Source organism: Cyanistes caeruleus, unplaced genomic scaffold (assembly GCF_971803275.1).
Source record: "Cyanistes caeruleus unplaced genomic scaffold, bCyaCae1.hap1.1 HAP1_SCAFFOLD_65, whole genome shotgun sequence".
Taxonomy (NCBI): domain Eukaryota; kingdom Metazoa; phylum Chordata; class Aves; order Passeriformes; family Paridae; genus Cyanistes; species Cyanistes caeruleus.
The window spans coordinates 3,226,036-3,241,806 of NW_028255884.1; the positions used below are offsets into that span (position 1 = coordinate 3,226,036).

General features: G+C 37.6%; 1 long non-coding RNA gene across 1 annotated transcript; it reads right to left on the minus strand.

Moving 5' to 3' along the window:
* Window positions 1-615: 615 nt before the first annotated feature.
* LOC147647198 (uncharacterized) lies at window positions 616-1,239 on the minus strand. The gene is made up of 2 exons (XR_015281659.1): window positions 1,116-1,239; window positions 616-829 (listed from the first exon to the last, which is right to left on the minus strand). It is a non-coding gene; the product is annotated as an uncharacterized LOC147647198 (long non-coding RNA).
* Window positions 1,240-15,771: the final 14,532 nt, after the last annotated feature.

Sequence of the window (15,771 nt, forward strand, 5' to 3'; positions counted from 1 at the left end):
GGATGAGCTGAGATCCTGGGCCGGTGGCTGAGGTGGATCAGCAGCTCCGTGGCGGTGCCTGGCACTGCCACACGTCCCAGCAGGACAGGGGGTGCGAGGCCACCAACAAAGAGGGGAGAAGGAGAAGCAGCAGCAGCTCCATGTGAGTGATGGTGAAATTCTCTTGTGCCCACCGCAGCAGCTCTGCGCCCAAAGTGTTCTCTGAAGCTGAAGAAAGCCCCCCAAACTGTCCCCACCCTCCTTTTTTTCCTGTCCCCTTCCAACCCCCTGGGACTGGCCAAACTCTTTGTCTTTTGTCAATCACCCACCAAGTACCCACAGTTAGGTTTTCCCCCCAACTAATGGGTAAAAATTCCACAGGCAAGCCAGAACTAAAAAAAAAAAGGACACCTAACCCCCAACAGTCCCTGAGACTGGGGCTTGGCCTTCCTCGTGGTGAGGGGCATCAAGGAAGGCTGCAGTGTGATGGAGACTGTGATGGGCTGGGAACTCACTGGGGGAAAGGACGGAGCAGTTGTGAAGTAAAAGGCAGGTGTGGGACACAACTGTTCAGAGAAGGGCTGAGCTACAGCTTGAGCAAGCTGAAAAATGTCATTTGGGGTCACCCCAGATGAATTTCATTTCAGAAGTCATGGAACAAGTTTAATTTTTGGGGGGTGTTGTGTTTTCCCTTGGAGGTGGACACTCTGCAGACTTGAGCTGCATTGCCAAAATGCTCAAGTCTCTGCTGCAGGTCACAGCGTTTCTTCTTTGGCTGATCCCGGCCCGGTGCTGAGCCCAGCAGAGCCCTGGCAGAGCTCAGAGCAGCCTCAGCATCCGCAGAGCCCGGCTGCAAGGAGAGAAAGCAGAAACCGCCCGTCAGCTGAAGGCTCCTGTCCCCTTGTCCCAGCCAGCCGCGGTGCCCAGGCCATGCTGGCCGTGCTCAGAGCTGGGCCCAAAGCTGCCCATCACTGCTGCCTTGGGGAGCAGAGCAGGAGGGCAGGACATGTGCCCAGCCTGCAGCCAGCCACGGCAGATCCAGCCCCTCAGCAGCTGCCCAGAGCAGGATGCTCCTGTGCCCGCTGCCATCTCCCAAAAGCTCTTGTCCCACCCATGCCAAGGAGATGAGGACCCACCTCACACCATCCGCTGCCACAAGAAAAGCTGGTCCCAAACCATGTCCTCAGTCTTCTCCAAGGGCACGGCCCATCCACGCCACAGCTGGTCCCAAGCACTTCCTGATCCAGACTGGACCCCACCTAGAACACTTCCTTTAGAAAAACAAACAACAAATTAATGAAAATAGGTTACAGACAAAAAGGGGAAACAAGAAAACTGGTAAAAAATCTTATGTCTGTCAGGAGCTTGAGGAAGGCCCAACCCCTACATTCTAGGGAAAAACCCACCCATGGGTGAGGGAAGCCCATGCTTTCTCCCTTTCCCCCTGCACTGTCCCCCAAAATCACGGTGATCCCAAAGCAAAGCAGGGGAGTGGAGCAGCCCAAGCCCTTCCTTGCCTGCACAGCAAAGCAGCCATGCTCAGGTTCTAGAGTCCCTGTGCTCCAAATTGTGGGATTTTTCTTAGATTTTCTGGTATTTTGTGGAGATTTGGTGGGATGTTTCTGGAATTTTTGGGATTTATTTGTACTGTTGTAGATATTTCTGGAATTTTGTGGGATTTTTCTTGAATTTTATAGGATATTGAGGAGATTTTGTGGGAGTTTTCTGGGATTTTGAGGGATTTTTAGCAGACATGAAGGATTTTGAGGTAATTTCTTAGGTTTTGTGGAAATTTGTGGGGGTTTTGTGGGATGTTTCTGGAATTTGTTTGGCTTTGGGGAAAATTTCTGCAATTTTATTGGATTTTTTTCCTGGAATTTTGTGGGATTTTGTGGTAACTTAGAGAATTGTGAGGGATTTTTCTTCGATTCTATGGAATTTTGTGGAGATTTGGTGGGATATTTCTGAAATTTGGTAGGGTTTTGAGAACATTTAATGATTTGTGTGGGATTTTTCTGCAATTTTGTAGGATTTTTCTTGAATTTTGCAGGATATTGGGGAGATTTTGTAGTAGTTTTTTGGAATTTTGAGGGATTTTGAGGAGACATGAAGAATTTTGAGGTATTTTTCTTAGAGTTTGTGGAAATGTGTGGGGATTTGGTGGGATGATGACTGGAATTTGTTGGGGTTTTGAGAAGATTTCTGCAATTTTGTGGGATTTTCTGAAAATTTTAGGGGATTTTTCTTAAATTTTTTGGATATTCAGGGGATTTTTGGAAATGTTTCTCAAATTTGGTAGGGTTTTGAGAAGATTTCAGCAATTTTGTGGGATTTTCTGCAATTTTGGGTAAATTTGTGGAGATTTTATGGGATGTTTCTGGAATTTGGGGGGGTTTTGAGGGATTTTAGGGAATTGTGTGGGATTTTTCTGCAGATTGGTAGGATTTTGTGGGGACTTGAAGAATTATGAGGGATTTTTCTTACCTATCTTGGAATTTTGTGAAGATTTGGTGGGATGTTTCTGGACTTTGTTGTGGTTTTCAGGAAATTTATGAAATTGTGTGGGATTTTTCTGCAGTTTGGTGGGATTTTTCTTGAATTTCATAGGATATTGAGAAGATTTTCTAGGAGTTTTGTGGAATTTTAAGGGATTTTGAGAAGACATGAAGAATTTTGAGGTATTTTCTTAGATTTTGTGGATATGTGTGGGGATTTGGTGGGATGTGACAGGAATTTGTTGAGGTTTTGAGAAAATTTGTAGGATATTGTTGTGGGATTTGTCTGCAATTTGGTGGGATTTTTCCTGAATTTCATAGGATATTGTGAAGATTTTCTGGGAGTTTAGTGGAATTTTGAGGGATTTTTAGGCGACATGAAGAATTTTGAGGTATTTTCTTAGATTTTGTGGAAATGTGTGGTGATTTGGAGGAATGTGACTGGAATTTGTTGGGGTTTTGAGAATATTTCTGCAATTTGGTGGTATTTTTTTCTGGAATGTTGTGGGATTTTGAGGAGTCTTGAAGAATTTTGTGGTATTTTTCTCTAGATGTTGTGGAAATTTGTGGTGATTTGGTGGGATGTTTCTGCAATTTTGTGGGATTTTTTTGCCCAATGTTGTGGTATTTTGTGGAATTTTGAGGAAACTTGAAGAATTTGGTGGGATTTTTCTTAGATTTTGTGTAAATGTGTGGGGATTTGGTGGGATGTGACTGGAATTTGGTGGGGTTTTGGGAAGATTTCTGCAATTGTGTGGGATTTTTTTCTGGAATGTTGTGGGATTTTGAGGAGACTTGAAGAATTTTGTGAGATTTCTCTTAGATTTTGTGGAAATGTGTGGTGATTTGGTGGGATGTTTCAGGAATTTGGTGCGGTTATCAGAAAATTTATAAGATATTATGTGGGATTTTTCTGCAATTTTTTTGAATTTTTCTTGAATTTCATAGGATAATGAGAATATTTTGTGGAGGTTTGTGGTATTTTGTGGGACTTTGAGAAGACTTGAAAAATTTTGTGGAATTTTTCTTAGATTTTGTTGAAATGTGTGGGAATATGGAGGGATGTGACTGGAATTTGTTGGGGTTTTGAAGTGATTTGTAGGATATTGCGTGGGATTTTTCTGCAATTTGGTGGGATTTTTCCTGAATTTCATAGCCTGTTGAGAAGATTTTCTGGGAGTTTAGTGGAATGTTGTGGGATTTTGAGGAGACATGAAGAATTTTGAGGTTTTTTCGTAGATTTTGTGGAAATTTGTGGGGATTTGGTGGGATGTGACTGGAATTTGTTGGGGTTTTGAGAAGGTTTCTGCAATTTTGTGGAATGGTGTGGGATTTTTCTTAGATTATTGTGGGATATTCAGGGGATTTTTTGAGATGTTTCTGGAATTTGGTAGGGTTTTTAGAACATTTCTGCAATGTTGTGGTATTTTTTTCTGGAATGAAGTGGGATTTTGAGTAGACTTGAAGAATATTGTGGGATTTTTCTTAGATGTTGTGGTAATGTGTGGTGATTTGGTGGGATGTTTCTGGAATTTTGTGTGATTTTTTCCCAATGTTGTGGTATTTTGTAGTATTTTGAGGAGACGTGAAAAATTTTGTGGGATTTTTCTTAGATTTTGTGGGATATTCAGGGGATATTTTGAGATGTTTCTGGAATTTGCCAGGATTTTCAGAAAATTTAGGTCATGGTGTGGTATTTTTTTCTTGAATGTTGTGGGATTTTGAGGTGACTTGAAGAATTTTGTGGAATTTTTCTTAGATTTTGTGGAAATTTGTGGGGATTTGGTGGGATGATTGTGGAATTTGGTGGGGTTTTGAGGAAATTTATGAAATTGTGTGGGATTTTTCTTGAATTTGGTAGGATATTGAAAAGATTTTTTGGGAGTTTTCTGGAATTTTGTGGGGTTTTCAGGAGAAATGAAGACTTTTGTGGGATTTTCTTAGATTTTGTGGAAATGTGTGGCGATTTGGTGGGATGTTTCTGGAATTTAGTGCGGTTTTCAGAAAATCTGTAGGATATTATGTGGGAATTTTCTGCATTTTTTTGAATTTTTCTTTAATTTCATAGGATAATGAATAGATTTTTTTGAGTTTAGTATTTTTTGGTCTTTGAAGAGACTTGAAAAATTTTGTGTAATTTTTCTTAGATTTTGTGGAAATTTGCGGCGATTTGGTGGGATGTTTCTGGAATTTGGTGGGGTTGTGGTAATATTTCAGAATTGTGTGGGATTTTTCTGCAATTTGGTGGGATTTTTCCTGAATTTCATAGGATATTGTGAAGATTTTCTGGGTGTTTTGTGGAATTTTGAGAGATTTTAAAGAGACATGAGGAATATTGAGGTGTTTTCTTAGATTTTGTGGAAATGTGTGGGGATTTGGTGGGATGTGACTGGAATTTTGTGGGGTTTTGAGAAGATTTCTGCAATTTTGTGGAATTGTGTGGGATTTTTCTTAGATTATTGTGGGATATTCATTGGATTTTTTGACATGTATCTGGAATTTGGTAGTGTTTTGAGAAGATTTCTGCAATGTTGTGGTATTATTTTCTGGAATGTTGTGGGATTTTGAGGAGACTTGAAGAATTTGGTTGGATTTTCTTAGATTTTGTGGAAATGTGTGGGGATTTGGTGGGATGTTTCGGGAATTTAGTGAGGTTTTGAGGAAATTTATGAAATTGTGTGGGATTTGTCTGCAGTTTGGTGGGATTTTTCTTGAATTTTGTCGGATATTGAGAAGATTTTCTAGGAGTTTTGTGGAATTTTGAGGGATTTTTAGGCGACATGAAGAATTTTGAGTTATTTTCTTAGATTTTGTGGAAGTGTGTAGGGATTTGGTGGGATGTGATTGGAATTTGGTGGGGTTTTGGGAAGATTTTTGCAATTTTGTGTGATTTTGTGGAATGGTGTGGGATTTTTCTTAGATTATTGTGGGATATTCAGGGGATTTTTTGAGATCATTCTGGAATTTGGCAGGGTTTTCAGAAAATTTATGTAATTGTGTGGTACTTTTTTCTGGAATGTTGTTGGATTTTGAGGAGGCATGAAGAATTTTGAGGTATTTTCTCAGATTTTGTGGAAATGCATGGGGATTTGGTAGGATGTTTCTGGAATTTGGTGGGGTTTTGAGAAGAATTCTGCAATTTTGTGGGATTTTGTGGGGACTTGAAGAATTTTGTGGTATTTTTCTCTAGATGTTGTGGAAATTTGTGGCGATTTGGTGGGATGTGACAGGAACTTTGCGGGATATTTTTTCAGTGTTCTGGAATATTGTGGGATTTTGTGGAGACTTGAAGAATTTTGTGGGATTTTTCATAGATGTTGTGGAAATTTGTGGCGATTTGGTGGAATGTGACAGGAACTTTGTGGGATATTTTTTCAGTGTTCTGGTATTTTGTGGGCTTTTGAGGAGACTTGAAGAATTTGTGGGATTTTTCTTAGATTTTGTGGAAATTTGTGGTGATTTGGTGGGATGTTTCTGGGATTTGGTGGAGTTTCGAGGAAATTTAGGAAATTTCTGCAGTTTAGTGGGTTTTTTCTTGAATTTCTTAGGATATTGAAAAGATTTTGTGGGAGTTTTGTTGTATTTTGAGGGATTTTGAGGAGACATGAAGAATTTTGAGTTATTTTCTTAGATTTTGTGGATATGTGTGGGTATTTGGTGGGATGTGACTGGAATTTGGTAGTGTTTTGAGAAGATTTCTGCAATGTTGTGGTATTATTTTCTGGAATGTTGTGGGAGTTTGAGGAGACTTGAAGAATTTGGTTGGATTTTCTTAGATGTTGTGGAAATTTGTGGCGATTTGTTGGGATGTTTCTGGAATTTGGTGGGGTTTTGAGGAAATTTATGAAATTGTGTGGGATTTGTCTGCAGTTTGGTGGGATTTTTCTTGAATTTCATAGGATATTGAGAAGATTTTGTGGGAGTTTTGTGGAATTTTTTTGGGATTTTGAGGAGACATGAAAAATTTTGAGTTATTTTCTTAGATTTTGTGGATATGTGTGGGTATTTGGTGGGATGTGACTGGAATTTGGTAGTGTTTTGAGAAGATTTCTGCAATGTTGTGGTATTATTTTCTGGAATGTTGTGGGAGTTTGAGGAGACTTGAAGAATTTGGTTGGATTTTCTTAGATGTTGTGGAAATTTGTGGCGATTTGTTGGGATGTTTCTGGAATTTGGTGGGGTTTTGAGGAAATTTATGAAATTGTGTGGGATTTGTCTGCAGTTTGGTGGGATTTTTCTTGAATTTCATAGGATATTGAGAAGATTTTGTGGGAGTTTTGTGGAATTTTTTTGGGATTTTGAGGAGACATGAAAAATTTTGAGTTATTTTCTTAGATTTTGTGGATATGTGTGGGTATTTGGTGGGATGTGACTGGAATTTGGTGGGGTTTTGAGAAGAATTTCTGCAATTTTGTGGCATTTTGTGGAATGGTGTGGGATTTTTCTTAGATTATTGTGGGATATTCAGGGGAGTTTTTGAGATGTTTCTGGAATTTGGCAGGGTTTTCAGGAAATTTAGGTAATTGTGTGGGATTTTTTTCTGGAATGTTGTGGGATTTTGAGGAGACTTGAAGTATTTTGTGGAATTTTCTTAGATTTTGTGGAAATGTGTGGTGATTTGGAGGAATGTGACTGGAATTTGTTGGGGTTTTGAGAAGATTTCTGCAATTTGGTGGTATTTTTTTCTGGAATGTTGTGGGATTTTGAGGAGACTTGAAGAATTTTGTGGGATTTTGAGGAGACTTTGTGGAAGTTTGTGGTGATTTGGTGGGGTTTTTCTGCAATTTTGTGGGATTTTTTTGCAATGTTGTGGTATTTTGTGGGATTTTGTGGAGACTTGAAGAATTTGGTGGGATTTTTTTTTACATGGTAGAAATTTGTGGGGATTTGGTGGGATGTGACAGGAACTTTGTGGGATATTTTTTCTATGTTCTGGTATTTTGTGGGATTTTGAGGTGACTTGAAGAATTTTGTGGAATTTTTCTTAGATTTTGTGGAAATTTGTGGGGATTTGGTGGGATGATTGTGGAATTTGGTGGGGTTTTGAGGAAATTTATGAAATTGTGTGGGATTTTTCTTGAATTTGGTAGGATATTGAAAAGATTTTTTGGGAGTTTTCTGGAATTTTGTGGGGTTTTCAGGAGAAATGAAGACTTTTGTGGGATTTTCTTAGATTTTGTGGAAATGTGTGGGGATTTGGTGGGATGTGACGGGAATTTTGTGGGGTTTTGAGAAGATTTCTGCAATTTTGTGGAATTATGTGGGATTTTTCTTAGATTATTGTGGGATATTCATTGGATTTTTTGACATGTATCTGGAATTTGGTAGTGTTTTGAGAAGATTTCTGCAATGTTGTGGTATTATTTTCTGGAATGTTGTGGGAGTTTGAGGAGACTTGAAGAATTTGGTTGGATTTTCTTAGATTTTGTGGAAATGTGTAGGGATTTGGTGGGATGTGATTGGAATTTGGTGGGGTTTTGGGAAGATTTTTGCAATTTTGTGTGATTTTGTGGAATGGTGTGGGATTTTTCTTAGATTATTGTGGGATATTCAGGGGATTTTTTGAGATCATTCTGGAATTTGGCAGGGTTTTCAGAAAATTTATGTAATTGTGTGGTACTTTTTTCTGGAATGTTGTTGGATTTTGAGGAGGCATGAAGAATTTTGAGGTATTTTCTCAGATTTTGTGGAAATGCATGGGGATTTGGTAGGATGTTTCTGGAATTTGGTGGGGTTTTGAGAAGAATTCTGCAATTTTGTGGGATTTTGTGGGGACTTGAAGAATTTTGTGGTATTTTTCTCTAGATGTTGTGGAAATTTGTGGCGATTTGGTGGGATGTGACAGGAACTTTGCGGGATATTTTTTCAGTGTTCTGGAATATTGTGGGATTTTGAGGAGACTTGAAGAATTTTGTGGGATTTTTCATAGATGTTGTGGAAATTTGTGGCGATTTGGTGGAATGTGACAGGAACTTTGTGGGATATTTTTTCAGTGTTCTGGTATTTTGTGGGCTTTTGAGGAGACTTGAAGAATTTGTGGGATTTTTCTTAGATTTTGTGGAAATTTGTGGTGATTTGGTGGGATGTTTCTGGGATTTGGTGGAGTTTCGAGGAAATTTAGGAAATTTCTGCAGTTTAGTGGGTTTTTTCTTGAATTTCTTAGGATATTGAAAAGATTTTGTGGGAGTTTTGTTGTATTTTGAGGGATTTTGAGGAGACATGAAGAATTTTGAGTTATTTTCTTAGATTTTGTGGATATGTGTGGGTATTTGGTGGGATGTGACTGGAATTTGGTAGTGTTTTGAGAAGATTTCTGCAATGTTGTGGTATTATTTTCTGGAATGTTGTGGGAGTTTGAGGAGACTTGAAGAATTTGGTTGGATTTTCTTAGATGTTGTGGAAATTTGTGGCGATTTGTTGGGATGTTTCTGGAATTTGGTGGGGTTTTGAGGAAATTTATGAAATTGTGTGGGATTTGTCTGCAGTTTGGTGGGATTTTTCTTGAATTTCATAGGATATTGAGAAGATTTTGTGGGAGTTTTGTGGAATTTTTTTGGGATTTTGAGGAGACATGAAAAATTTTGAGTTATTTTCTTAGATTTTGTGGATATGTGTGGGTATTTGGTGGGATGTGACTGGAATTTGGTGGGGTTTTGAGAAGAATTTCTGCAATTTTGTGGCATTTTGTGGAATGGTGTGGGATTTTTCTTAGATTATTGTGGGATATTCAGGGGAGTTTTTGAGATGTTTCTGGAATTTGGCAGGGTTTTCAGGAAATTTAGGTAATTGTGTGGGATTTTTTTCTGGAATGTTGTGGGATTTTGAGGAGACTTGAAGTATTTTGTGGAATTTTCTTAGATTTTGTGGAAATGTGTGGTGATTTGGAGGAATGTGACTGGAATTTGTTGGGGTTTTGAGAAGATTTCTGCAATTTGGTGGTATTTTTTTCTGGAATGTTGTGGGATTTTGAGGAGACTTGAAGAATTTTGTGGGATTTTGAGGAGACTTTGTGGAAGTTTGTGGTGATTTGGTGGGGTTTTTCTGCAATTTTGTGGGATTTTTTTGCAATGTTGTGGTATTTTGTGGGATTTTGTGGAGACTTGAAGAATTTGGTGGGATTTTTTTTTACATGGTAGAAATTTGTGGGGATTTGGTGGGATGTGACAGGAACTTTGTGGGATATTTTTTCTATGTTCTGGTATTTTGTGGGATTTTGAGGTGACTTGAAGAATTTTGTGGAATTTTTCTTAGATTTTGTGGAAATTTGTGGGGATTTGGTGGGATGATTGTGGAATTTGGTGGGGTTTTGAGGAAATTTATGAAATTGTGTGGGATTTTTCTTGAATTTGGTAGGATATTGAAAAGATTTTTTGGGAGTTTTCTGGAATTTTGTGGGGTTTTCAGGAGAAATGAAGACTTTTGTGGGATTTTCTTAGATTTTGTGGAAATGTGTGGCGATTTGGTGGGATGTTTCTGGAATTTAGTGCGGTTTTCAGAAAATCTGTAGGATATTATGTGGGAATTTTCTGCATTTTTTTGAATTTTTCTTTAATTTCATAGGATAATGAATAGATTTTTTTGAGTTTAGTATTTTTTGGTCTTTGAAGAGACTTGAAAAATTTTGTGTAATTTTTCTTAGATTTTGTGGAAATTTGCGGCGATTTGGTGGGATGTTTCTGGAATTTGGTGGGGTTGTGGTAATATTTCAGAATTGTGTGGGATTTTTCTGCAATTTGGTGGGATTTTTCCTGAATTTCATAGGATATTGTGAAGATTTTCTGGGTGTTTTGTGGAATTTTGAGAGATTTTAAAGACACATGAGGAATATTGAGGTGTTTTCTTAGATTTTGTGGATATGTGTGGGTATTTGGTGGGATGTGACTGGAATTTGGTGGGGTTTTGAGAAGAATTTCTGCAATTTTGTGGCATTTTGTGGAATGGTGTGGGATTTTTCTTAGATTATTGTGGGATATTCAGGGGAGTTTTTGAGATGTTTCTGGAATTTGGCAGGGTTTTCAGGAAATTTAGGTAATTGTGTGGGATTTTTTTCTGGAATGTTGTGGGATTTTGAGGAGACTTGAAGTATTTTGTGGAATTTTCTTAGATTTTGTGGAAATGTGTGGTGATTTGGAGGAATGTGACTGGAATTTGTTGGGGTTTTGAGAAGATTTCTGCAATTTGGTGGTATTTTTTTCTGGAATGTTGTGGGATTTTGAGGAGACTTGAAGAATTTTGTGGGATTTTGAGGAGACTTTGTGGAAGTTTGTGGTGATTTGGTGGGGTTTTTCTGCAATTTTGTGGGATTTTTTTGCAATGTTGTGGTATTTTGTGGGATTTTGTGGAGACTTGAAGAATTTGGTGGGATTTTTTTTTACATGGTAGAAATTTGTGGGGATTTGGTGGGATGTGACAGGAACTTTGTGGGATATTTTTTCTATGTTCTGGTATTTTGTGGGATTTTGAGGTGACTTGAAGAATTTTGTGGAATTTTTCTTAGATTTTGTGGAAATTTGTGGGGATTTGGTGGGATGATTGTGGAATTTGGTGGGGTTTTGAGGAAATTTATGAAATTGTGTGGGATTTTTCTTGAATTTGGTAGGATATTGAAAAGATTTTTTGGGAGTTTTCTGGAATTTTGTGGGGTTTTCAGGAGAAATGAAGACTTTTGTGGGATTTTCTTAGATTTTGTGGAAATGTGTGGGGATTTGGTGGGATGTGACGGGAATTTTGTGGGGTTTTGAGAAGATTTCTGCAATTTTGTGGAATTATGTGGGATTTTTCTTAGATTATTGTGGGATATTCATTGGATTTTTTGACATGTATCTGGAATTTGGTAGTGTTTTGAGAAGATTTCTGCAATGTTGTGGTATTATTTTCTGGAATGTTGTGGGAGTTTGAGGAGACTTGAAGAATTTGGTTGGATTTTCTTAGATTTTGTGGAAATGTGTAGGGATTTGGTGGGATGTGATTGGAATTTGGTGGGGTTTTGGGAAGATTTTTGCAATTTTGTGTGATTTTGTGGAATGGTGTGGGATTTTTCTTAGATTATTGTGGGATATTCAGGGGATTTTTTGAGATCATTCTGGAATTTGGCAGGGTTTTCAGAAAATTTATGTAATTGTGTGGTACTTTTTTCTGGAATGTTGTTGGATTTTGAGGAGGCATGAAGAATTTTGAGGTATTTTCTCAGATTTTGTGGAAATGCATGGGGATTTGGTAGGATGTTTCTGGAATTTGGTGGGGTTTTGAGAAGAATTCTGCAATTTTGTGGGATTTTGTGGGGACTTGAAGAATTTTGTGGTATTTTTCTCTAGATGTTGTGGAAATTTGTGGCGATTTGGTGGGATGTGACAGGAACTTTGCGGGATATTTTTTCAGTGTTCTGGAATATTGTGGGATTTTGAGGAGACTTGAAGAATTTTGTGGGATTTTTCATAGATGTTGTGGAAATTTGTGGCGATTTGGTGGAATGTGACAGGAACTTTGTGGGATATTTTTTCAGTGTTCTGGTATTTTGTGGGCTTTTGAGGAGACTTGAAGAATTTGTGGGATTTTTCTTAGATTTTGTGGAAATTTGTGGTGATTTGGTGGGATGTTTCTGGGATTTGGTGGAGTTTCGAGGAAATTTAGGAAATTTCTGCAGTTTAGTGGGTTTTTTCTTGAATTTCTTAGGATATTGAAAAGATTTTGTGGGAGTTTTGTTGTATTTTTAGGGATTTTGAGGAGACATGAAGAATTTTGAGTTATTTTCTTAGATTTTGTGGATATGTGTGGGTATTTGGTGGGATGTGACTGGAATTTGGTAGTGTTTTGAGAAGATTTCTGCAATGTTGTGGTATTATTTTCTGGAATGTTGTGGGAGTTTGAGGAGACTTGAAGAATTTGGTTGGATTTTCTTAGATGTTGTGGAAATTTGTGGCGATTTGTTGGGATGTTTCTGGAATTTGGTGGGGTTTTGAGGAAATTTATGAAATTGTGTGGGATTTGTCTGCAGTTTGGTGGGATTTTTCTTGAATTTCATAGGATATTGAGAAGATTTTGTGGGAGTTTTGTGGAATTTTTTTGGGATTTTGAGGAGACATGAAAAATTTTGAGTTATTTTCTTAGATTTTGTGGATATGTGTGGGTATTTGGTGGGATGTGACTGGAATTTGGTGGGGTTTTGAGAAGAATTTCTGCAATTTTGTGGCATTTTGTGGAATGGTGTGGGATTTTTCTTAGATTATTGTGGGATATTCAGGGGAGTTTTTGAGATGTTTCTGGAATTTGGCAGGGTTTTCAGGAAATTTAGGTAATTGTGTGGGATTTTTTTCTGGAATGTTGTGGGATTTTGAGGAGACTTGAAGTATTTTGTGGAATTTTCTTAGATTTTGTGGAAATGTGTGGTGATTTGGAGGAATGTGACTGGAATTTGTTGGGGTTTTGAGAAGATTTCTGCAATTTGGTGGTATTTTTTTCTGGAATGTTGTGGGATTTTGAGGAGACTTGAAGAATTTTGTGGGATTTTGAGGAGACTTTGTGGAAGTTTGTGGTGATTTGGTGGGGTTTTTCTGCAATTTTGTGGGATTTTTTTGCAATGTTGTGGTATTTTGTGGGATTTTGTGGAGACTTGAAGAATTTGGTGGGATTTTTTTTTACATGGTAGAAATTTGTGGGGATTTGGTGGGATGTGACAGGAACTTTGTGGGATATTTTTTCTATGTTCTGGTATTTTGTGGGATTTTGAGGTGACTTGAAGAATTTTGTGGAATTTTTCTTAGATTTTGTGGAAATTTGTGGGGATTTGGTGGGATGATTGTGGAATTTGGTGGGGTTTTGAGGAAATTTATGAAATTGTGTGGGATTTTTCTTGAATTTGGTAGGATATTGAAAAGATTTTTTGGGAGTTTTCTGGAATTTTGTGGGGTTTTCAGGAGAAATGAAGACTTTTGTGGGATTTTCTTAGATTTTGTGGAAATGTGTGGCGATTTGGTGGGATGTTTCTGGAATTTAGTGCGGTTTTCAGAAAATCTGTAGGATATTATGTGGGAATTTTCTGCATTTTTTTGAATTTTTCTTTAATTTCATAGGATAATGAATAGATTTTTTTGAGTTTAGTATTTTTTGGTCTTTGAAGAGACTTGAAAAATTTTGTGTAATTTTTCTTAGATTTTGTGGAAATTTGCGGCGATTTGGTGGGATGTTTCTGGAATTTGGTGGGGTTGTGGTAATATTTCAGAATTGTGTGGGATTTTTCTGCAATTTGGTGGGATTTTTCCTGAATTTCATAGGATATTGTGAAGATTTTCTGGGTGTTTTGTGGAATTTTGAGAGATTTTAAAGACACATGAGGAATATTGAGGTGTTTTCTTAGATTTTGTGGAAATGTGTGGGGATTTGGTGGGATGTGACTGGAATTTTGTGGGGTTTTGAGAAGATTTCTGCAATTTTGTGGAATTGTGTGGGATTTTTCTTAGATTATTGTGGGATATTCATTGGATTTTTTGACATGTATCTGGAATTTGGTAGTGTTTTGAGAAGATTTCTGCAATGTTGTGGTATTATTTTCTGGAATGTTGTGGGATTTTGAGGAGACTTGAAGAATTTGGTTGGATTTTCTTAGATTTTGTGGAAATGTGTGGGGATTTGGTGGGATGTTTCGGGAATTTAGTGAAGTTTTGAGGAAATTTATGAAATTGTGTGGGATTTGTCTGCAGTTTGGTGGGATTTTTCTTGAATTTTGTCGGATATTGAGAAGATTTTCTAGGAGTTTTGTGGAATTTTGAGGGATTTTTAGGCGACATGAAGAATTTTGAGTTATTTTCTTAGATTTTGTGGAAGTGTGTAGGGATTTGGTGGGATGTGATTGGAATTTGTTGGGGTTTTGAGAAGATTTTTGCAATTTTGTGTGATTTTCTGGAATGGTGTGGGATTTTTCTTAGATTATTGTGGGATATTCAGGGGATTTTTTGAGATGATTCTGGAATTTGGCAGGGTTTTCAGAAAATTTATGTAATTGTGTGGTACTTTTTTCTGGAATGTTGTTGGATTTTGAGGAGACATGAAGAATTTTGAGGTATTTTCTCAGATTTTGTGGAAATGCATGGGGATTTGGTAGGATGTTTCTGGAATTTGGTGGGGTTTTGAGAAGAATTCTGCAATTTTGTGGGATTTTGTGGGGACTTGAAGAATTTTGTGGGATTTTTCATAGATGTTGTGGAAATTTGTGGCGATTTGGTGGAATGTGACAGGAACTTTGTGGGATATTTTTTCAGTGTTCTGGTATTTTGTGGGCTTTTGAGGAGACTTGAAGAATTTGTGGGATTTTTCTTAGATTTTGTGGAAATTTGTGGTGATTTGGTGGGATGTTTCTGGGATTTGGTGGAGTTTCGAGGAAATTTAGGAAATTTCTGCAGTTTAGTGGGTTTTTTCTTGAATTTCTTAGGATATTGAAAAGATTTTGTGGGAGTTTTGTTGTATTTTGAGGGATTTTGAGGAGACATGAAGAATTTTGAGTTATTTTCTTAGATTTTGTGGATATGTGTGGGTATTTGGTGGGATGTGACTGGAATTTGGTAGTGTTTTGAGAAGATTTCTGCAATGTTGTGGTATTATTTTCTGGAATGTTGTGGGAGTTTGAGGAGACTTGAAGAATTTGGTTGGATTTTCTTAGATGTTGTGGAAATTTGTGGCGATTTGTTGGGATGTTTCTGGAATTTGGTGGGGTTTTGAGGAAATTTATGAAATTGTGTGGGATTTGTCTGCAGTTTGGTGGGATTTTTCTTGAATTTCATAGGATATTGAGAAGATTTTGTGGGAGTTTTGTGGAATTTTTTTGGGATTTTGAGGAGACATGAAAAATTTTGAGTTATTTTCTTAGATTTTGTGGATATGTGTGGGTATTTGGTGGGATGTGACTGGAATTTGGTGGGGTTTTGAGAAGAATTTCTGCAATTTTGTGGCATTTTGTGGAATGGTGTGGGATTTTTCTTAGATTATTGTGGGATATTCAGGGGAGTTTTTGAGATGTTTCTGGAATTTGGCAGGGTTTTCAGGAAATTTAGGTAATTGTGTGGGATTTTTTTCTGGAATGTTGTGGGATTTTGAGGAGACTTGAAGTATTTTGTGGAATTTTCTTAGATTTTGTGGAAATGTGTGGTGATTTGGAGGAATGTGACTGGAATTTGTTGGGGTTTTGAGAAGATTTCTGCAATTTGGTGGTATTTTTTTCTGGAATGTTGTGGGATTTTGAGGAGACTTGAAGAATTTTGTGGGATTTTGAGGAGACTTTGTGGAAGTTTGTGGTGATTTGGTGGGG